Source organism: Amblyraja radiata, chromosome 5 (genome assembly GCF_010909765.2).
Source record: "Amblyraja radiata isolate CabotCenter1 chromosome 5, sAmbRad1.1.pri, whole genome shotgun sequence".
NCBI classification, from domain to species: Eukaryota; Metazoa; Chordata; class Chondrichthyes; order Rajiformes; family Rajidae; genus Amblyraja; species Amblyraja radiata.
This window is the reverse complement of record NC_045960.1, coordinates 914,732-938,481: the sequence shown is the minus strand read 5'-3', so window position 1 is coordinate 938,481 and position 23,750 is coordinate 914,732.

The window sequence follows — 23,750 nt, the reverse complement described above, 5'->3', positions numbered from 1 at the left end:
ACGTTTGCTACCCGCCAATCCTCAGGAACTACTCCAGAATCTAAAGAGTTTTGAAAGATTATTACTAATGCATCCACTATTTCTGGAGCTACTTCCTTAAGTACTCTGGGATGCAGCCTATATGGCCCTGGGGATTTATCGGCCTTTAATCCATTCAATTTACCCAACACCACTTCCCGGCTAACCTGGATTTCACTCAATTCCTCCAACTCCTTTGACCCGCGGTCCCCTGCTATTTCCGGCAGATTATTTATGTCTTCCTTAGTGAAGACAGAACCAAAGTAGTTATTCAATTGGTCCGCCATATCCTTGTTCCCCATGATCAACTCACCTGTTTCTGACTGCAAGGGACCTACATTTGTTTTAACTAATCTCTTTCTTTTCACATATCTATAAAAACTTTTGCAGTCAGTTTGTATGTTCCCTGCCAGTTTTCTTTCATAATCTATTTTTCCTTTCCTAATTAAGCCCTTTGTCCTCCTCTGCTGGTCTCTGAATTTCTCCCAGTCCTCCGGTATGCTGCTTTTTCTGGCTAATTTGTACGCATCATCCTTCGATTTGATACTATCCCTGATTTCCCTTGTTATCCACTGTCTTCGTCTTATCGAGTCCACACACAAGAATAGAAGTTGTTCAGCCAGAGCTGAGCACACTTCTCAGCATCTGCATACAATGGTGTCTGTCTCGTTGCTTCTTGTACTTCTTGTGCGTGGTGGTGGACAAATTGGTGGAAACTGGGCCGCGACGTGAACGCTCTTTCTTTGACCCAACCATATTCATGTATAGTTCGCTGATAACTTCAGCCACCTGGAAAAACCAGATGTTATACCTCTTCGCAGTCTATTGATAACACACTGAATATTTACAAATCATTTCCAGTATAAAAATCGGGTAGAAGTTTGTTTCGTCTAATCCCGCTGAACAAACTGGGTGGTTCCGCCGGCAGCATTTATTGAGAAGCAACATCACAATATTCGCTTGTTGTCCGTATGATAAAAGTTTGTAAACGTAAACGCACAGCTGTTTGAAAATCGCGTTGCTTAAAACATACTGAAGACAGACACAAAATGCTGGAGTAACTCAGCGAGACAGGCAACATCTCTGGAGAGAAGGAATGGTTGACGTTTCGGTTGGAGACTCTTCTTCAAACATACTGATCTCCACGTTTCTCAAAAAAAAAGCCTTATTTAATAACATTGAAGCCCATGTTTCTCTTTCTGTTTTCAATATATTGGACAAATGGGAAATAACACCCATGTGAATCAAGTGGCTGGGGTGTAGTGTCGCTGGCATTCACAATCATAACGTGCCTCGAGCCGGTGATCATGGTACACATTAAGTCCAGCCTCACAATTACCCTTGACACATTACATTATGCCTACCGTTCTCGGACAGTTAATCGGACACCATCTCTGTGGTGCTATGGTACAATCATCTCCAGAAAAGCTGGAGAAGAAGGCCTCCTATTGTTTGTCTATAGATCCACAATCCATATCACAATCCCAACCAAACCCATCTCCAAATTCCTGTAACTTGTAGGCATCACGCCCTATGCCACTGACTCCCTGACCCATACACACAATCAGAAAGGATAAACGGCAAATCATCATCCGCGATAATTGTCAACATCCGCACACAGCAAAGCCGCGTCGTCCCCCTCTAACCTCTCTCCATGTACACTTACTGCTGTGTGACCAGTTTTTGCTCCAAACCTATTTACTGGTTTCAAGGTAACTACACCGTGGTCAGTCGTATCTCAAGACTTCATACGAGCATGAAGTCAAGAAAACAGCCACTTCCCTCATACCAGACAGACGAAAGAGCTGGGACTTGGACTTAAGAAGAGAGGTGGAGTGCATGAACCAGTCTGCATCAATGGTGCAGGCAGATGTTTTGGAAGAGAGCACGGGAATAAGAATTACATTAAATTGCAAAACAAATTCTTCGTTCCACAATCACACAAGGTGTCACTTAAAAAAACATAATTCAATCCGCTGCAGAAATATTTCAGCTATGACCATGGTACAAAATTAACGATTCACTTGAGTGCGAGTCCATTGCATCACAGTATTTATAAACTGCCACATTTTTGTTGTGTTTAGTGCAATATTTCTGTCACATCTTCAGTCTCTTTCAGAGTCTCGATACATTTAATTGTTTAATTTAACCGTAGATATCTCCTCAGATTTTAATTACACATGATACTTGTAAAACATAAGGGAGGGTGCACATTGCAACTTATGGGTGCAGCTAATGAAGAACATTGACCAGAAACTGCATTAAGGCCTCTACAAAAATATTTAAGCTGGTAACCGATGCCGTATGGACGATTTAAACTGCGGAAACATGTTATCATTTTAACAGTGATGAAGGGCATGAAACAAACAACCCAATTAACGTGATCGTGATTGAATATTACCAATCTCATAGCGTGTTGATTCCACCCTTGAGGTTTCTGTAAAGTATAAGTACGAGCTAATTTTGAAATCCGGATATCCGTGTGTCTATTGAACTGACTAGAAAGGCATCTTCCAACTAAATATGAAAAGGCCTGCACTCCTGAAGGCCGAGAGTATTTACTATCCAATTCTTGCAACCATTGGAGTCCCAGGTAGGTGAGCCAGAGAATGGCTTTACAGATTTACCTTGATATGCTTGACAGACGATATTAAACATCATAGCAAACATATCTGAAAGCATTACAGTTTTCTATGAAACTATTAATGCAAACAAAGTAATGTAAAAACAAATAATGCTGCTCGCTACCTGATCCGATATATTGTGCTGACCTAACTTATGTATTGGGTCTAAATATCATGTGAAAAATGATTGAATTTCTCTGACGGTAAAATTACATTTACACATTATATATGAAATATAATATTCTATATATTTATTATTGGTCAAGTCCACTGGACACAACAAGCCCTCTTCCGCTCCTCATCTACCTGAACAATGGCCGATTGAACGCTTCCAAAGAGGGGTCTGCATATAATTGCGGTGTTTCAAGCTCTTTCTATTTCATTCCATGCAGCTGATTTTGCATAGCTTCATTATACCAAGAACAATTAAACGTACGGCGGCTTGCCGCTGAGCGTTATAGACCATAACTGATTTTAGCTTTAGACGTCACGATCGAAATAAGAAAACAAAGGTTAGATGGATGCTCTTCTCTGTCTTCTGTGACTCTCTATAAAGAATGACAGTCATGTAAGCAAGTCCGTGCGCATGCTATGATCGCAGGTGCTTCGTCTGCCTGATAACTTATCACGAACTAATACATGCAAGTCGAGGGAATCTGTCGGTGAGTATCCATGAAATTGACATATTTTTATTTCCATTGTGAATGCTCAGCTAAATTAGGTCATGGTCTACTGAGGCTGAGCAACGTGGTTTATTTTAAAGCATTGTAACATTTAAATACAAGTTGCATAAAGTGAAACTTTCTAATGGTCCTGATTTGACCTGCCAGTTTGAATAGCAATGATTTGCCATTTAGAGTAATGTGTAAATTAATCTATTGACGAATTTTGTACTTGTGCGTATTATTGAAATAAACGAGGATAATTTGTTATAAATAACACGGAAAACAATACATCAGAATACTGTAATGCACAGCAGAAACAAAGAACATTCGCCGTTGCATTACAGGAAGATTTAACTTTTACATTCAGCAGATATTAAGAAGCAAGGTAAGATGCGTTGCTTTTAGACACAAATGCTGGAGTAACTCAACGGGACAGGCAGTTTCTCAAGGAATGGGTGACGTTTCGGGTTACCTGTTGCTTTTAGACTGATTTGCCAGATTTAATAGCTAATATTTTTGTTCATCGCAAAGAGGGTATTGAAGTATTGAGGTCCCATCTGCAAACTACGAAGGGTTGTGTAGCGGAGATTATGGCATGCTCCAAGTTTCGTTGTTTGGGTCGAGACTATTTCCAAGGACACGTTCCCTCTTTACTCATGATGTTGCTGATCGCACAAAAGTGGTGTAGATGCGGTACCTCGTCATTATTGAGCTGAGATGGCGTATACGTTCGCATTCAACCCATCCACTACAGCAACCCATACACTACATTCAACTACAGCAGCCACAGCTCGAGACATTTGATTGTTCTGCTTCTTTAAATGTTTCCATATTTGCAAATTTTCAAGATTAGCAAACGGGAATTCAACCTCTTCCAAGAACGCTTCAACACGTATTGTCAGACGGGCAACATGGTTATTCCGGGGATGTGCACGTAGACCTATATCGCCTTGGGTCTTAAATTTATGTTTCGCAATGATTTCGTCTTGCAAAATAGACAACGATCAAATGCATGTAGGGCTTTGCAAACTGCAAATCTTTAGCAAGATAATTCTAACCTTTCAGCCAGTACAGAGATAGCCAGAAAATGCTGGAGAAAGTCAGCGGCTGCAGCTGCATCTATGGAGCGAAGGAAAAAGGCAACGTTTCGTTCTTCAGAACGAAACCGTTCTTCAGACTGATGTGATGGTGGGGCGTACGGGAGGAAGAAAGAGGAGGAGCAGGAGTGTTGAGGGAGAGCATATACGGGGAGGAGACAGTGAGGACTACCTGAAATGGGACAAGTCAATGTTCCTACCGCTGGGGTACAAACTGCCCAAGCGATATATGAGGTGCTGCTCCTCCGTTTTCCGATGGTCCTCACTCTGGCCTTGGAGGAGGTCCAGGAGAGAAAGGTCGGATTCGGAATGGGAGGGGGAGTTGAAATGCTGAGCCACCGGGAGGTCAGGTTCTTTATTGCGAACCGAGCAGAGATGTACGGCGAAGCGATCGCCAAGCCTACGCTTGTCTCACCGATGTAGGAGCAGGAGCAGTTGAACCTCTGCCGCACCTGGAACGACTGTTTGGGTCCTTGAATTGAGTCAAGGGGGGAGGAAAAGCGACAAGTGTAGCATTTCTTGTGGTTGCAAGGGAAAGTGCCCGAAGAGGGGGTGGTTCGGGTTGGAAGGGGCGAATTGACCAGGGAGTTACGGAGGGAGCGGTCTCTGCGGAAAGCAGACAGGGGAGGAGGTTGGAAGATGTGGAAAGTGGTGGGGCTACGTTGGAGGTGGTGAAAATGACGGAGGCTTATTTGTTGTACGTGACGGCTGGTAGGGTGTAAGGTGAGGACTATGGGGACTGACCAGAGGGTCGGAATGTACATGTGTTGAAAGCCGATCATGACGGTTGAAACTGCTAACTCGTCGACAGATTGTGCCTCTGTCGTTGAGTTGTGTTGCCCGGTTTTTGTTGGCTCTGAAGCAGCTGTAGTATCTGAAATATCAAAGGTTGCCTTGCTTTTTGAATGTCTGGACCTCGGTCCATGATATGTGTGCCGAATTAATGTGTGAATCGTATCCGCCGCACAGTTTCTGTAGCGGATATCAGACGTCAGCCTGCTTGGTCTGTCATATCAGATATTAATATGTGTACGTGGAATCTAAGGGGAGAGAAATGTACAGCAGGTAGCTATGAAAATGTTAAAGATTGCTCGCGGCCAATTTATGTCAATTTAAGGAACAGAATGAGAAATGTGAGAAGTGTGTATGCACGGGGGGGGGGGGGGGCTGGGCACTAATTCACACGCTAAACGTCACATTTGCAGGTAAGCTACGAAAATTACATCTATATGATTATCAGTGGGGAGGCGCGAGTGCAACGGTATCCATGAGATAACATTAGTGCCAAACACGTGACAACTAAAGGGTAACATTAGTGACAAACACGTGGCAAATAAAAGGGAACATTAGTGACGAACACGTTACAAATAAAGGGTGACATGTGTGACAAACACGTGACAAATAAAATCTGAAAATCTGAAACAAGGCCAGCCGACAACACTGCTACTGTTTGGAGCTGTGTGCTCAGTCCATGCTCTACTTCAAATACACCCAAGTGTGTTTGCCCACGTACAACAGTAACTCGGTCTTTAAGGATGCCGATGATGCCACTGCTGACGGGGCATTTCGACAAGAATGATGAGACGAAGTAGAGGAAGGACATCCGGTACAAAGTGTCAATGAGTCAGGATGCTATCCAGACGTTAACAACTGGGCGTGTGAACCAAAGGAAGCGGGGAGGACAGAACACCGCCCACATCATCTCTAGATGTGATCAACCATTCGTGTTCTGTTGCATCAATATCACCAGAACCATAACTGGTCCCTTCACGGAGATGCGATAACAACAAAGCGCATCACTTTATTAGAAGTCTGAGAATATTCGACATGTCCACGAGGAATTTTTGCAAACCAGGCAGATGCGCTGTCCAAAGAATTTCGACCGATTCGTTCTTGGGCGGGTGCGGCACTTCACAGTCCTTTACCGCCTGATCATGCAGAGTGCGGACAAACAATGAATAATCTACCACGGAGTAGCCGTTTTCTTCTATCCAGTCCAACGCGAATGCAAGATGGCTGCTGCCCAGACCATCCTGTTATCCATATTTTACCTTCTGGAACGTCCATTTTTAAAGTAAGATTCTTCCCCACTGCTATTAATCTTCTTAACCAATCATGAATAGCACTCCACTTTCAGCGAGGCAGCGTCAGTTACCCCTACTCTTAACACTCCGTCAATCTGTTATATCGTTATTGTTACTTACTGATTTTTTTTTGCAATTCCTCAAACTGAATTACTGTTTTTGCATCATTCTGTCATTTTGCAGTCGGTGGTACATTTTTTATGGCTTTTGCCATTACCGTACGCTAGTATCTGTATGCGCTGTATGATTTCATTGTATCCAGGTTTATTTGACAACAATGTAATATGAACCTGAGGTATTTCGAATATATTTATTAAAAACGTTATCTTTTGCAAGGAACGGTAAACATGAGGGCATTTCAGTTTGAAGTAGTTTTACTCTGGGAATGTATCGCTCGATGACCAGATAATTTTAAGTGAGCACCTGCTGAATTGATAGGGGTCCAACCACAAAGATGTGTAATATAGTTTGTTATTTCAAAGTCTTAAAGGCAAGAACAACACGTACACGCATGACAAATGTAAGCAAATAAATATATACTTCGAGAGTTATTTCTCGTTCGTAATTCAATTTTCATCTTTTGGTTGCAGCAAATTTGGTGGCAATCCTTATCCTGTCGTCTGGAAAGTGCGGCCTCACTAGATGTGTCATTCAGTATCTGAAATCAATGGCGGTAGCTGATCTAATGGTACTGGTTTTCAGTGTAATACTCTATGATATTAAAGAGGCATATTTTCCGCATTCATTCCTCAATTACACCCCCATTTGCAGTTTTGTTATCACACTGATTTATATTTCGCTCGATTGTTCCGTCTGGCTGACTGTCACTTTTACATTCGATCGATTTGTTGTTATATGTTGCCAGTCGTTGCGTTCAAAATATTGTACCATGAAGACTGCATTGAAGGTAATAACAGCTGTGTTTATGTTAAGTATTTTACAAAATATTCCAATCTACTTTATATTTGAACCTCGGGAAGTAATTAATGATGTGCCATGGTCCTGTTATGTAAAATCAAGTTTCTACACATCACCTACCTGGGTCGCGTATTTATGGTTTGGAACACTCTTAACCCCATTTGCGCCGTTTGTGTTGATCTTTCTGCTCAATACCTTGACCATAAAGCATATCATCATGGCCAACAGAGTCAGGAGCAAGCTCCGAGGAAGTAACAGAGAGGCGTGTCACGCTGATCAAGAGACTGAGAACAGAAGGAAATCTATCATTTTACTCGTTGCAATATCTAGCAATTTTATTTTCTTATGGATGGTAAACCTTGTGTGCTTCATCTGTGTTCAGTTTACAGACACTCAATTCTTGGAAATAGATTACAACGACTCTTTCACCATTGCGGAAAAAAGTGGCTATATGCTGAGGTGTTTGAGTACTTGCACAAACACTTTCATTTATGCAGTTTCTCAGAGTCACTTCAGAGAGGAACTGAAGAATGTAATTTCACGTCCCTTTCTTCTCATTGCCAATATATTCAAACGTTGGAAATCAAAGGGAACTTTATCTAAAAATGAAAATAAGTGATAATTTGAGATACAAACATGTATATCTTTAACATGTAAGATAATTTGTTGTGGTATCCATTTACACAATTTCTTAGGATTTTTTCCCGACTTAATCACCATTAACCAATAATAAACCAAAGTGATATTTTTGAAATATAATGTAATTGAATATAGTATATTTGTTTCATTCTACTGATCACATTTATGGCGACAACTTAGTTTGAAGTCCATTGTGTATCATCAGAACCAGAAAATCGTTCATATCAGAACAACCGGGCAAAATTAGAGACAGACGGCATATAAATAAAACGTTCTGTGACCTGACGGACGCCAAAGGTAACTGAAAATATAAGTAATGTTCCTTCCTACAGCTGATATAAGCGTTTAAAACGATATAATCCAACCTTAAACAGTTCCTCTTGTTTTTGAGTTTCAATTCTACAAGTGCCTCTTATAGAAACATAGAAACATAGAAATTAGGTGCAGGAGTAGGCCATTCGGCCCTTCGAGCCTGCACCGCCATTCAATATGATCATGGCTGATCATCCAACTCAATATCCCGTGCCTGCCTTCTCTCCATACCCTCTGATCCCCTTAGCCACAAGGGCCACATCTAACTCCCTCTTAAATATAGCCAATGAACTGGCCTCGACTACCCTCTGTGGCAGAGAGTTCCAGAGATTCACCACTCTCTGTGTGAAAAAAGTTCTTCTCGTCTCGGTTTTAAAGGATTTCCCCCTTATCCTTAAGCTGTGACCCCTTGTCCTGAACTTCCCCAACATCGGGAGCAATCTTCCTGCATCTAGCCTGTCCAACCCCTTAAGCAGTTCGAACTGTAGCAGTTCGTCACGGTTCTCCAATTTCTCGGCATCCCTTGACTCAATGCAGTGGCCTTCTTTAATCCATAAGTTTTTGCTTTCGCAAAATTCATCATTTCGCACATCTCGGGACAAAATTCATGTGCCAATGTTCCGTCAAGATTTCTATCTGTTTGATTTTCAGCTGCAGCCTCAGCTAATTTTCCACGCGGTCCACCTCATCCAAGTTTTACCTGTTATCCTCAAACTCACTAATCAAATATCTAACAGTCGCACTGAATTAGTAATTTATTTGAAAAAAGCAAAGATCATTCATCGATCTAAAGTCTAACGGTGGCCGCATATTTTCTAATGAGATAATAAATATTCCACCACCACCCCGAGGCCCTTATCACAAAAATGATAATATTGCATTGATCTCCCTGTGAATTTGATTACTGGCCTGCTCCACATTTGAGATCAAGAGAAAGGCCTGCATAAAATCCATTAAGGCATTGCTCACTGTCTTTATCCATGTTATTAAATGCCGCAATATTTATGAAGTGTTCCCGTGCTGTCTCTGCCGGATGAGACATTGCTTCAGACTTAACGTTCCTTGGTAAGACTTTCAGGCATTGGAGCACAAGTCGTCGACTCTGCCAGTCGATCATGGCGTTTTTTCCCCTCGAAACCGCATTCTCCTTCATTCTCTCGCTAGTTTTGATTCCTTACTGATCAACGGCATATGTATCGGTTATCGGTTTATAAAGTACCATATGTTCTGACCTCTATAGCCATTTGTGGTAAGGACTTTCAAATATACACCGCTTTCTGCCTAAACAATCACTTCTTAATGTCCACTATAATCCTTATTCATTCATTGACTTCTAAGTCCCCTCCATACCTTGATATTATGCATAATAGGGAAATAAACTGTTGTTACCATGGTGCAACATCATTAAATGTTTGCACACTTCCGGAAAGGAAATTGCAAATTACTGTGATGGAATAAAAGAAAAACATGGAAGGAAAAACCCTTTCCATTTCTCCACCCGAACGGTGGCTGTTGCTCGTCCCGCAGATATTGGTTAGAAACATAGAAACATAGACAATAGGTGCTCGAGGAGGCCATTCGGCACTTCGAGCCAGCACCGCCATTCATTGTGATCATGGCTGATCATGCCCTATCAACCTTCCCCCCATATCCCTTGACCCCACTAGCCCCTAGAGCTCAAAGGTTCAAAGGTTCAAAGGTTCAATTGTAATGTATTGGTTACATACACCATAGGTGCAGTGAAACGCTTGTTGCCAATGCAGCACATAAAAAAGAATACATACATAACAATGATAAAGAGATTTAAACATAAAAAACATCCCCCACAATGGTTCCCATTATGAGTGGAAGGCACAATGTCCAATCTCCATCCCATGTCCACCCATAGTTGGGCCCATTATGGCCTCAGCAGTCGCCGCTACGGGGCCCGATTGTTCCTGGTCGTACTCGTCGGTGATGGTGCTCCGGCGTCGGCGGCATGGGAAACCTGGAACGGCCGCTTCTTACTGGAGACCGCGGCTTCCGAAGCCAACAGGCCGCACTGGATGGAGCTCCACCACTGGCGATCTCGGCGAGAGATCCAAGGCTCCCGATGTGAGGCAGGAGGCAGAGAAGGGAAGCACTCGGACCCAAAATGTAGGGGAGAAAGAAGAAAAACATAATAAACAGAGATTAAGAGGTGGTGGGTTTCTTAAATGTGTATATTTTAATGCTAGGATAATTGTAAGAAAGATGGATGAGCTTAGAGCCTGGATTAACACCTGGAAGTATGATGTTCTGGCGATCAGTGAAACATGGTTGCAGGAGGGCTGTGATTGGAAACTAAATATTCCAGGATTTCGTTGCTTCAGGTGTGATAGAATTGGAGGGGCAAGAGGTGGAGGTGTTGCATTGCTTGTAAGGGAAGACATTACAGCAGTGCTTTGGCAGGATAGTTTAGAGGGCTCGTCTAGGGAGGCTATTTGGGTGGTACTGCGAAATGGGAAAGGTGTAGCAACACTTATAGGGGTGTATTATAGACCGCCAAAATGGGGAGCGAGAATTGGAAGAGCAAATATGTAGGGAGATAGCAGATATTAGTAGTAAGCACAAGGTAGTGATTGTGGGAGATTTCAGTTTTCCACACATAGACTGGGAAACACATTCTAAATGGGCTGGATGGTTTGGTGTTTGTAAAATGTGTGCAGGATAGTTTTTTTCAGCAATACATAGAGGTGCTTTACCTACTAGATAAAAGTGGCAGTGCTGGACCTCATGTTAGGAAGTGAGACAGGTCAGGTGGCGGAGGTATGTATTGGGATGCACTTCGGGTCCAGTGATCACAATACCATTAGTTTCAATATAATTATGGAGAGGGTCAGAACTGGACCTAGGGTTGAGCTTTTTGATTGGAGAAAGGCTAACTTTGAGGAGAAGCGAAAGGATTTAAAAGGAGTGAATTGGGACATGTTGTTTTATGGGAAGGATGTTGAAGAGAAATGGAGGACATTTAAAGGTGACATTTTAAGAGTACAGAATCTTTATGTCCCTGTTCGGTTGAAAGGAAATAGTAAAAATTGAAAGAGCCATGGTTTTCAAGGGAAATTGGACACTTGGCTCGGAAAAAGAGAGAGATCTACAATAATTATAGGCAGCATGGAGTAAATGAGGTGATTGAGGAGTATAAAGAATGTAAAAATAATCTTAAGAAATAAATTATAAAAGCAAAAAGAAGATATGAGGTTGCTTTGACAAGTAAGGTGAAAGTAAATCCAAAGGGTTTCTACAGCTATAATAATAGCAAAAGGATAACGAAGGATCAAATTGGTCCATTAGAGAGTCAGAGTGGACAGCTATCTGCAGAGCCAAAAGAGATGGGGGGAGATATTGAACAATTTCTTTTCTTCGGTATTCACCAAGGAAAATGATATTGAATTATGTCAACTAAGGGAAGTCGAGTCGAGTAGCTATGGAAACTATGAGATTCAAAGAAGAGGAAGTACTGACACTTTTGCAAAATATAAAAGTGGATAAGTCTCCAGCACCTGACAGGATATTTCCTAGGACATTGAGGGAAGTTAGTGTAGAAATAGCAGGGGCTATGGCAGAAATATTTCAAATGTTATTAGAAACGGGAATACTGCCGGAGGATTGGCGTATTGCGCATGTTGTTACATTGTTTCAAAAGGGTTCTAAGAATAAACCTAGGAATTATAGACCGGTTAGTTTGACGTTAGCAGTGGGCAAATTAATGGAAAGGATACTTAGAGATAATTTATATAAGCATCTGGATAACCAGGGTCTGATTAGGAACAGTCAACACAGATTTGTGCCTGGTAGGTCATGTTTGCCTAATCTTCTTGCATTTTTTGAAGAGGTTATTAGGGAAAGTGATGAGGGTAAAGCAGTGGATGTTGTCTATATGGACTTTAATAAGGCCTTTGACAAGGTTCCTCGTGGAAGATTGGTTAAGAAGGTTCAATTGTTGGGTATTAATGGTGGAGTAGCAAGATGGATTCAACAGTGGCTGAATGGGAGATGACAGAGAGTAATGGTGGATGGTTGTTTGTCAGGTTGGAGTCCAGTGACTAGTGGGGTGCCTCAGGGATCTGTGTTGGGTTCACTGTTGTTTGTCATGTACATCAATGTTCTGGATGATGGTGTGGTAAATTGGATTAGTAAATATTCAGATGATACTAAGATAGGTGGTGTTGTGGATAATGAAGTAGATTTTCAAAGTCTACAGAGAGATATAGGCCATTTGGAAGAGTGGGCTGAAAGATGGCAGGTGGAGTGTAATGCTGATAAGTGTGAGGTGCTACATCTTGGGAGGACAAATCAAAATACGACGTACATGGTAAATGGTAGCGAATTGAGGAATGCAGTTGAACAGAGGGATCTAGGAATGAGTGTGCATGTATCCCTGAAGGTGGAATCTCACGTAGATAGGGTGGTAAAGAAAGCTTTTGGTGTGCTGGCCTATATAAATCAGAGCATTGAGTATAGAACTAGGGTTGCAATGTTAAAATTGTGCAAGGCATTGGTGAGGTCAATTCTGGAGTATGGTGTACAATTATGGTCGCCTAATTATAGGAAGGATGTCAACAAAATAGAGAGAGTACAGAGGAGATTTACTAGAATGTTGCCTGGGTTTCAGCAACTAAGTTACAGAGAAATGTTGAACAAGTTAGGTCTTTATTCTTTGCAGCGCAGAAGGTTAAGGGGGGACTTGATAGAGGTCGGTAATGATGAGAGAGATAGAGAGATTTGACGTGGATAAGCTTTTCCCATTGAGAGCAGGGAAGTTTCAAACAAGAGGACACGACTTGAGAATTAAGGGACAGAAGTTTAGGGGTAACATGAGGGGGGACTTCTTTACTCAGAGAGTGGTAGCTGTGTGGAATGAGCTTCCAGTGGAAGTGGTGGAGGCAGGTTCGATTTTATCATTTAAAAATAAATTGGATAGGTATATGGACGGGAAAGGAATGGAGGGTTATGGTGTGAGTGCAGGTAGATGGGACTAGGAGAGAGTAAGTGTTCGGCACGGACTTGAAGGGCAGAGATGGCCTGTTTCCGTGCTGTAATTGTTATATAGTTATATAGTTATATGGTTATATGTTAAGGTCAGCGCCGCCGCCCGCAGCTGGCCGCTCCATCGTCCCGCAGCTCAGCGAGATTCACATGCGGTCTCAGCTCACCGCAGTTCCAGCGCGGCGACCCGGGCAAGCCATCGCCCGCTCCGCTCCCCGATAGCGTTCTTGCGCTGTGCCGCCGCCGAAGCCGAGGTTCTGGGCGGTCCCCTCAGGAAACGCCGCGCCAGTCCCCCTGGTAGGCCGCGAGCACGGGTCGAAGGTGCAGCCCGGAGAAAAGCTGCCTTTCCTACCAGGTAGGGACCCTGAAAAGTAGTTTTCCCCTCCCCGCCCCAACCCCCCACATAAAAAAGAACAGAACTCCAAAAACAAAACACAAAAACTCACTAAAATCTTTTTTTTAAAAGAGTGAAAAAACGGACAGCTGCAGGCTGGGCAGCCATACCATACAGGACGGCGCCGAGATGTAACTCTATCTAACTCTCTCTTAAATCCATCCAGTGATTTGGCCTTCACTGCCATCTGTGGCAGGGAATTCCGTGAATTCACAACTCTCTGGGTGAAAACGTTTTTTTCTCACCTCAGTCTTAAATTACCTTCCCTTTATTCTAAGACTGAGGCCACTGGTTCTGGACTCGCCCAACATTGGGAACATTTTCCCTGCATCTAGCTTGGCCAGTCCTTTTACAATTTTATATGTTTCTATAGGAACCCCCTCATCCTTCTAAACTCCAGTGAATACAAGCCAAGTCTTTTCAATCTTTCCTCATATGACAGTCCCGCCATCCCAGGGATCAATCTCGTGAACCTACGTTGCACTGCCTCAATCACAAGGATGTCCTTTCTCAAATTAGGAGACCAAAACTGTACACAATACTCCAGATGTGGTCTCATCAGCGCCCTATACACATGCAGAAGAACCTCTTTACTCCTATACTGAAATCCTCTTGTTTTGAAGGCCAACATTACATTAGCTATCTTCACTGCCTGCTGTACCTGTAAGTCAACTTTTAGTGACCGGTGTACAAGGACGCCCATGTCTCGCTGCACCTCCCCGTTACATAACCTAACCCCATTGAGATAATAATCTGCCTCCTTGTTTTTGCCGCCAAAGTGGATAACCTCATATTTATCTATATTATACTGTATATATGGTAAAGAGTTGCTGCCCCAACACCGAGCCTTGGGGCACTCCACTCGCCACTGCCTGCCAGTCTTAAACGGACCCGTTCACTCCTACTCTCTGCTTCCGGTCTGCCAACCAATTTTCTATCCATGTCAACACCCTACCCCCAATACCATGTGCTTTAATTTTAGTCACTAGTCTCCCGTGCGGGACCTTATCGAAGGCTTTCTGAAAGTCTGGATACACTACATCCACTGGCACCCCATCATCCATTTTACTTGTCACATCCTCAAAAAATTCCAGATGATTAGTCAAGCATGATTTCCCTTTCATAAATCCATGTTGACTTCGACTAATCCTTTTACTGCTATCCAAATGCCCCATTATTACCTCTTTAATAATTGACTCCAGCGTCTTTCCCACCACCGAAGTCAGGCTAACTGGTCTGTAATTCCCCGTTTTCTCTCTCGCTCCTTTCTTGAAAAGTGGGATAACATTAACGATCCTCCAATCCACAGGAACTGATCCTAAATCTAATGAACATTGGAAAATGACCACCAATGCATCCACTATTTCTAGAGCCTCCTCCCTGAGGACCCTGGGCTGCAGACCATCAGGCCAGAGAATTTATCATCCTACAGTCCCATTAGCGTACCCAATACTATTTCTCGCCTAATGAAAATTTATTTCAGTTCCTCTACCCCCTTAGATCCTCTGTCCTCCACTACATCTGGGAAATGGTTTGTGTCTTTCATAGTGAAGACAGATCCGAAGTACCTATTCAACTCTTCTGCTATTTCCTTGTTGCCCATAATAATTTCACCCGTGTCTGCATAATGGGACCCATATTTGACTTTGCTACTCTTGTTCCCTTAACATACTAAAGAAGCTTTAAAGTCCTTATTTATATTCCTGGCCAGCTTCTCCTCGTACTTCATCTTTTCAGCCCGTATTACCCGTTTTGTTTCCTTCTGTTGTCCTATGGAAGTTTCCCAATCCTCTGGCTACCGGCTACCCTTTGCTGTGTTATGCATCTTTTCTTTTAGTTTTATTCTATCCCTAACTTCTCTTGTCAGCCACGGTTGCCTCCAAATCCCCTTAGAATCTTTCTTCATTTTTGGAATGAACTGATCATGCGTCTTCCGGATTATGCCCAGAAATTCCTGCCATTGCTGTTCCACCGTCATTCCTGCTAGGATCATTTTCCAATCTACTTTGGCCAGCTCCCATCTCATGCCTTCATAGTCCCATTTGTTCAACTGCATCACTGCCACTTCCGATTTAACGTACTCCTTCTCAAATTGCAGATTAAAACTAATCATATTATGATCACTACCTCCAAGAGGTTCCTTTATCTCGAGTTCTCTTATCAAATTTGGTTCATTGGACAACACTAAATCCAGAATTGCATTTTCTCTGGTCGGCTCCATTACAAGCTGCTGTAAAGAATCCACCTCGGAGGCATTCTACAAACTCTCTTTCCGGGGGTCCTGAACCAACCTGATGTTCCCAGTCAACCTGCATATTGAAATCCCGCATCACCACAGTGGCATTACCTTTGTTACATGCCAGTTTTAACTCCTGCTGCAACTTACACCCTACATCCGGACTACTATTTGGGGATCTGTAAATAACACCAATTAGTGTCTTCTTGCCTTTGCAATTCCTCAACTCAATCCACAGTGACTCTACGTCCTCAGTCCCTATGTCTCCCCTCGCAAGGGACTGAATTCCATCCCTCACCAGTAGAGCTATCCCCCATCCTCCTCTGCCAACCTGCCTGTCCATTCTATAGGATGTATAACCCTGAATATTAAGTTACCAGGCCCGATCCTCCTGCAGCCACGTCTCAGTAATCCTCACAATGACATATCTACCAACCTCTAACTGAGCCTCAAGCTCATCTACTTTACTTCTTATACTTCGCGCATTCAAATACAATACTTTTAATTCCTCACGCATCTCACCTTTCACATCGATCCCTATTACACTTGGCCGTGCTCTCCTATCCCTTCGTGAGCTTCCTTTCCCGTTAATTCTGGGGTCATTAACCATCCCTTTACTCTCTTTCCCTTAAACTCCATCCTCGACTATCCCATTTGACACCCCACCCCCCTTATTCAGTTCAAAACCACCCGTATAGCAGTGGCAAACCTGCCTGCCAGAATGCTGGCCTCCCACCTGTTAAGATGCAACCCGTCCCTTTTGTACAGTCCCCCCTTACTCCAAAACATATCCCAGTGATCTAAGAATCGAAATCCCCGCCCCCTGTACCAGTTCCACAGCCACACATTCAGGTCCCGTATATCCCTGTTCCTGCTCTCGCCAGCACGAGGAACTGGAAACAAACCGGAGATAACAACCCTGGAGGTCCTGCTTTTCAGCATATTTCCGAGCTCTCTAAAGTCACGCTGCAGAATATTCATCCCCTTCTTTCCGACATCGTTTGTGCCGACATGCACTACCACTTCCGGCTGGTCACCTTCGCCCTTGAGGATTTTCTGCACTCTGTCTATGACATCCTGGATCCTGGCACCAGGAAGGCAGCACACCATCCTCGAATCCCGTCTGTTCCCGCAGAAATCCCTGTCTCTCCAGCATTTACTGTTTCCAGTGCTGATCAGCACATTTGTTACTTGATCTTCACTTTACTAACTGACACAAGGTGCCTGTTGTATAATTTAACAACCCGTGACTACTAAACTAGTATAAAGCAAAGAATAGGTTGTGTAAAAGTAAAATGATAAATGGAACGCGGTTAAATTGCCGCCAGTGTCTATTGTTGCGGGCTATATTTTCTTTCACTGCGAGTTTTAAGTCACTGCTCTTATGATTGTACTGTTGACCGGAAGGTGTCTGGTTGACAGAATATGACAGGGAACAAAGAGAACAATAGAAAGTAAATTGTATTCAAATGACGCATTGTCGTATATGCTATCCTCTGTTTTATTATCGTGAACATCTATTTCATTAACAAGTTTCCGTTCGCTCTAATGCACAATGACCTGTCGCTTTTCCTTAAAATAACTGCAAAGATCCGTTTCATGTGGTTATGGCGGTAGTTAATTTATCTCACAGAAGTTTGCAAATATCGACATGAATAAGTATTGTTTGAAAGGTAGGATGAAAGGTTTGGCTCACGGTGGCTCAGCGGTAGAGTTGCTGCCTGCCAGCGAATGCAGAGCCGGTGATCAGGGTACGATCCCGACTACGGGTGCTATTTTTTCGGAGTTTATAAATTTTCCCCGTGACCTGCGTGGGTTTTCACGGAGATCTTCGGTTTTCCTCCCACACTCCAAAGACGTATAGGTTTATAGGTTAATTGGCTTGGTAAATTTATTTAAAAAACATATCCCTAGCCGGTGTAGGATAGCGTTAATGTGCGGAGATCGCTGGTCGGAACGGACCCGGTGGGCCGAAGGGCCTGTTTCTGCGCTGTTTCTCTCAAACTGAAACTAAAACTGTACATATTAGAAACAGAATCTCTACTTTAGTAATACATACCATTCGCTTCATGTATAATTATGCAAATATATTATTATTACTCTGGGGTAATGCAAGAACATATTTTAATAGAAATGCCACAAGCGTTTCTTGCAGTTGATAATTGTTATTTCGTATAAAGGTATTGCAAATAAAAATAATTGTTCAAAATTGAATATATTTCCAAGGGAAGGATCATTGTAAACATGTTAACATACGTTCTGAAATCCGTAACACAATGTTTGCAGCAAGGAGAAAGGACAAATTGTGCTTATGCAACTCAGCGGGTGATGCAGCATTTATGAAGCGAAGGAAATAGGCAACGTTTCTGGTCGAAACCCTTCTTCAGACCTGAAACGTTGCCTATTTCCTTCGCTCCATAGATGCGGCCTCACCCGCTGAGTTTCTCCAGCATTTTTGTCTCCCTTCGATTTTCCAGCATCTGCAGGTCCTTCTTAATAAAATGTTGTGCTTGTGATTGGCGTCCTCTTTCTTGAGTAAATGTAGTTTCCCCGCTGCTGTGATGGATGTATGTTCACCCACATCAACTCTACGTCTTGCAGTACTGCTCTCGCTCCCCTTGCTTCCGCACGGAACTACAAAATAGTTCCCCAGGTCCTTAAATTGCACCTACCTACCTCCTTATCCAACACATTATTCTCCATATCCTCCTTATCCCACACATCTTCCCATCCCCATTACCTCTCGCCTTCCATAAAGACCGCTCTCCCTTATCCCGTTGGAACCAAATTACCATCTCCCCAGGTACAATGCCCTGCAGCACAGGACATGTAACACCTGTCATTATACCTAATGGCTTACATCCGTCCAATGACACCAGTAGTCATACTACGTGAGAGAGAGGTTCCCGTGCACCTCTACTGTTGTCATCTGCTGGCTTTGGTGCTTCCGATGTGGACTCCTTTACTTCGGCAGGACCAAGCGTTGATGAGGCGACCATCGCACCGAATACTTGCTCTCGGTCGAGAAGGTGGTATACCATATTCCGGTTACTAAACACTATAACTCGATTACCCATTCCCACATGCATTCGTGTTTGGCCTCCTTCGTTGTCAGAGTAATTCCACACGTAAGTGTTGGGCCACCATCTCATATTCCGCTTGAGTATTTTACAAATTAACGGTATGAGCACTGAACCCTTCAATATTCGGAAACTAACGAAACAACTACTCCCCCCTTCTATCTCACACTCTACCCCCCCCCCCCCCTCACCCCCTGCAATTGTTACAATGCAGTAACAACTACCAGGCATCTTAACAGAAACATTATAAATTGCTGCACAACAAATCGTGCTGTAGACCTTTAAACAATTATGCAAGTATAATCGAGAAATAAGTGTGATATATGTGCTGAGTGACTGTAACATTACATTGATGTCCGCCGTCGCCGATACTACCAGACAACGGTTGCCGTTTTTACAAAAAACTCAAATATCGCCTCGAGAAATGTATTTGTTTATCTGATCACTCCTTTTATTTGATGGTGATCGAATAACAGTTGTAATTTTAACAAAAAAAATAGTTTGTTGCATTCTTCTATCCCGCATTCTATTCCAGAATAAATAAAATGCTTGACGAAATTAATCTCATCCAGTACATATTCCCATTTATCGTCGGCACTGTCTTCATACTTATTAGGGAATAAACTCCATCACTTTTTGAGCGCAGCAAAATATACTTTTATGACGCTTATAATGGGTTGTCTGTATCTGCGGCAAGTCCCTACCTTCGTTGACTTTATCCACTTGATACAATAGCATATCATATTTAAGTAACTCTATCTTCGGCCTTTATAAGGAGTTTAAAGCTCGTCCAGAAGGTCAGTGAATAATAAATTGTGCTGTTACCGAAGGCAGTGGCTTCGTCTGACAATTGAAAATTAAAATATAGACCACTGAAGATTTTCTTCCACAGGCACCAATGTATTAGCGGACCATGGAAAAACATGGAAAAATAATCTTGAAAAAATTTTCGGCGGGACACTGAAATAATACTTGGTTGTGTACGAAATTAAAATACCTTATTTTAAAATATCACAGACAGAAAAGTCTCTAATTTTGATTCAGCATTTTTGGTTGCGGCGACGCAGCGTATCAGCACAACATTGAGGAGCTGAGTATCGTCCTAGCCCTGGCTATTGAGCACTTATGCACATTTTCGATGATCGCCTACGACCACACCAAGTCCACGTCCGATCCAATCGCCCTGACTCTGCACTCATGTGAAGATACACCTCGTGGAATTTGGAGTCACCACTCCCCTCCACAAATAGATCCCCAACTTCCTAACCTACAGAGCACATTTAGTGAGACCACGTGACAAATCGGCATCCAAGATCTAGGAATAACTGTGCATAGTTCCCTGAAGGTGGAATCTCATGTAGAAAGGGTGGTAAAGAAAGCTGTTGGTGTGCTGGCCTTTATAAATCAGAGCATTGAGTATAGAAGTTGGGATGTAATGTTAAAATTGTACAAGGCATTGGTGAGGCCAATTCTGGAGTATGGTGTACACTTTTAGTCGCCTGATTATAGGAAGGATGTCAACTAAATAGAGAGAGTACAGAGGAGATTTACTAGAAAGTTGTCTGGGTTTCAGCAACTAAGTTACAGAGAAAGGTTGAACAAGTTAGGTCTTTATTCTTTGGAACGCAGAAGGTTAAGGGGGGACTTGATAGAGGTCTTTAAAACGATGAGAGGGATAAACAGAGTTGATGTGGATAAGCTTTTCCCATTCAGCGTAGGGAAGATTCAAACAAGAGGACATGATTTGAGAATTAAGGGACAGAAGTTTAGGGGTAACATTAGGAGGAACTTCTTTACTTAGAAAGTGGTAGCTGTGTGGAATTAGCTTCCAGTGGAAGTGGTGGAGGCAGGCTCGATGTTATCATTTAAAAATAAATTGGATAGGTATATGGACGGGGAAGGAATGGAGGGTTATGGTCTGAGTGCAGGTGGATGGGACAAGGGGATTAAAAAAACGTGTTCGGCACGGGCTTGAAGGGCCGAGATGGCCCGCTTCCGTGCTACAATTGTTATATGGTTATATGGTTATAAGATAATTCTCAGTATTGGTGCCCCAGCATGATTCGTTCTCACCCTTCTTCTATGCTCCTTATATACTCACGGCTGTGGAGCCAAATACCAATCCATATCAATCTACATGTTTGCATATGATACTTCACTAGTAGGTCGGCTATCGAATAGTGACAAGACGAAATACAGAAGGAAGGTTGAGAATCTTGTAATGTGGTTCCAAAATAACAACATATCTCCCAATGTCAGGAAGACAAAGTAGAACGCGAATGATTTTAGGAAGAAAATCGGTCCACACAGTCCAGTCCACGTTGACGTAGCCGACGTATAGGTTGGCAAAAGCTTCAAGTATCGAGCTATAAATGCCACCAGCGATTTGCCCTCCCGCATCGAAGCAATCGCTTGGAACGCCACAGCCTTCATAGAAATGTGAGCACTTTCGATTTGGCTCCAACAACCCTCAACAACGACTACACATGCACCGTGGAAAGCAACGTATCGGGATGCAACACAGCCTGGTTTGGGAACAGTTCAATTCACATCGCAAAAAATTGCAGAGCGTTGCGGACATAGCCCAGACTATCCCAACAACCAGCCAGCCTTCCCTCGACTACATCTGCACTTCGCACAGCTTCAGCAATGAAACCAACAGAATGAATGACCATTCTCTCCAGGTCACTCTCTCTCTTTCTTTCTCTGCAATGTAGCAGAAGATAGAGAAGCTTGAAAGCGCATACGTCCAGATTAGGTAACAGTTCATTTCCAGTTGTTATCAGGCAAAAGAGTGATTGTCATCGAGTAGACAGCGGTGCCGAACATCCACCACCTCATTGCCAGACATTTGAACATCCTTTCATCGGAGTTTATGTAATATATTCAACGTTTTGTATTTGCACTAGCTGTTTTACACCTCACTGTTTATCTGCACAATGCGGGCGGCTTGATTGATTGATATTTAGTATTGCCCTGGACCGGATAGCACGGAGACAAACGTGTTTCATTACATCGCGGTACACATGACAACAATAAACTAAACTAAACTTGACTAAACTAAACGAATGCAACTAATTTCAATTTAGTTTTCCAGCAACAAACAAGGCGATGTCGATCACTAATAAGAAAGAGTAATGTTCTGGTCACGGAAAAAGCCCATTTCCCTCTGCTGTGCGGACAGTAATGAAAAATAGAGCTCAACAACACTAGGTCGGCCCGTCAAGCACGTTAATACGTACGTAGAAAAAGACTACGGAAGGTGCTTGCCACGAACTCCAATTATTACAAGAATGGGATAGTAGATGCGATCTACCAGTAATTTTACGGGCAGTCCCATAATCGTTAAATGTGATGTTTCCAGTTAGTTGAATAGGCTTGCGAATCGCATGCTTTCATGTTCGGTGTCTCATTTATATCTCAAGTAAACCTCGAGGATATAATGAGCCATGCAAATGATTGCCAACGTTTACGACATGTGTGATATAGTATGTCATTAATATTTTCGTACGCATGCTCAATAAAAATAATGCGGGTTAAAGATGCTTTACTATATTATTTATGGGAGTATAAGCGAGTTCGGTATTTCAACTGCGCATGCCCAGGTCATAGGTCACTGGAGATAAACACTAGAGGGTGCGGATCTGCTGTGTGTTATCTTTGGTTATCAGTTCCAGGTGTTGTTTGCTTTGATTGATGTACTATATTAATGGGACCCAAGTTGCTGTCAATCAACCTATTAACTCACACATTCTTGGGATGTGGGAGAGAAAGAGTGCACCGAGAGGAAACCATGCGCTGACAGGGGAACGTGCAAACTTCACACAGACAGCGCAGGAGGTTCGGATTAAGCAGTGGTCTCTAACGCTGTAAATCAGTGACTCTGCCATCTGCGCTCTTGGGTTGTCAGCATAGAATCTGATTAAAACAATTCCAAGAAGCTGATCCCCGCGGTAGCTGCTTGAAAATTACAGCAATAATGGCCATCATGGAAATAAAACAATTTCTACTTTCGGTTTTAACGTAACTATGGAATATGAGGGAAGTATCGGATGGATGGTGCGGTGGTCCACAGTCAGACATCATCCTGATGAATAGACCAGCAGCCGGATGGCCGACTCATGTTTTTAATATTCACAATGCTGAGTTGATGCGTGGAAGATCACTCTTGCGATGAGAAATATTCCGGTCATCTGAAGCGTTGAATTTTGTCGTTTCTTTGAAATAATCTGACTTTAGATGTTATTAAGGATAGAATGGGTATTACCTGATCAACATCTCGCCACCGTAAATGCATTCGTGGTAATTTGATCACAACACGTTTGAACATTTATCCCGGTTGTCTCGATTGTTGAAAATAACCCATTTCATCGCAGGATTTGTGTATAGACACATAGAAACATAGAAAATAGGTGCTGGAGTAGGCCATTCGGCCCTTCGAGCCTGCACCACCATTCAATATGATCATGGCTGATCATCCAACTCAGTATCCTGCACCTGCCTTCTCTCCATACCCCTTGATCCCTTTAGCCACAAGGGATAACCCTTCAATATAGCCAATGGACTGGACTCAACTACCTTCTGTGGCAGAGAATTCCAGCGATTCACCACTCTCTGTGTGAAAAATGTTTTTCTCATCTCGGTCCTCAAAGACTTCACCCTCCTCCTTAAAC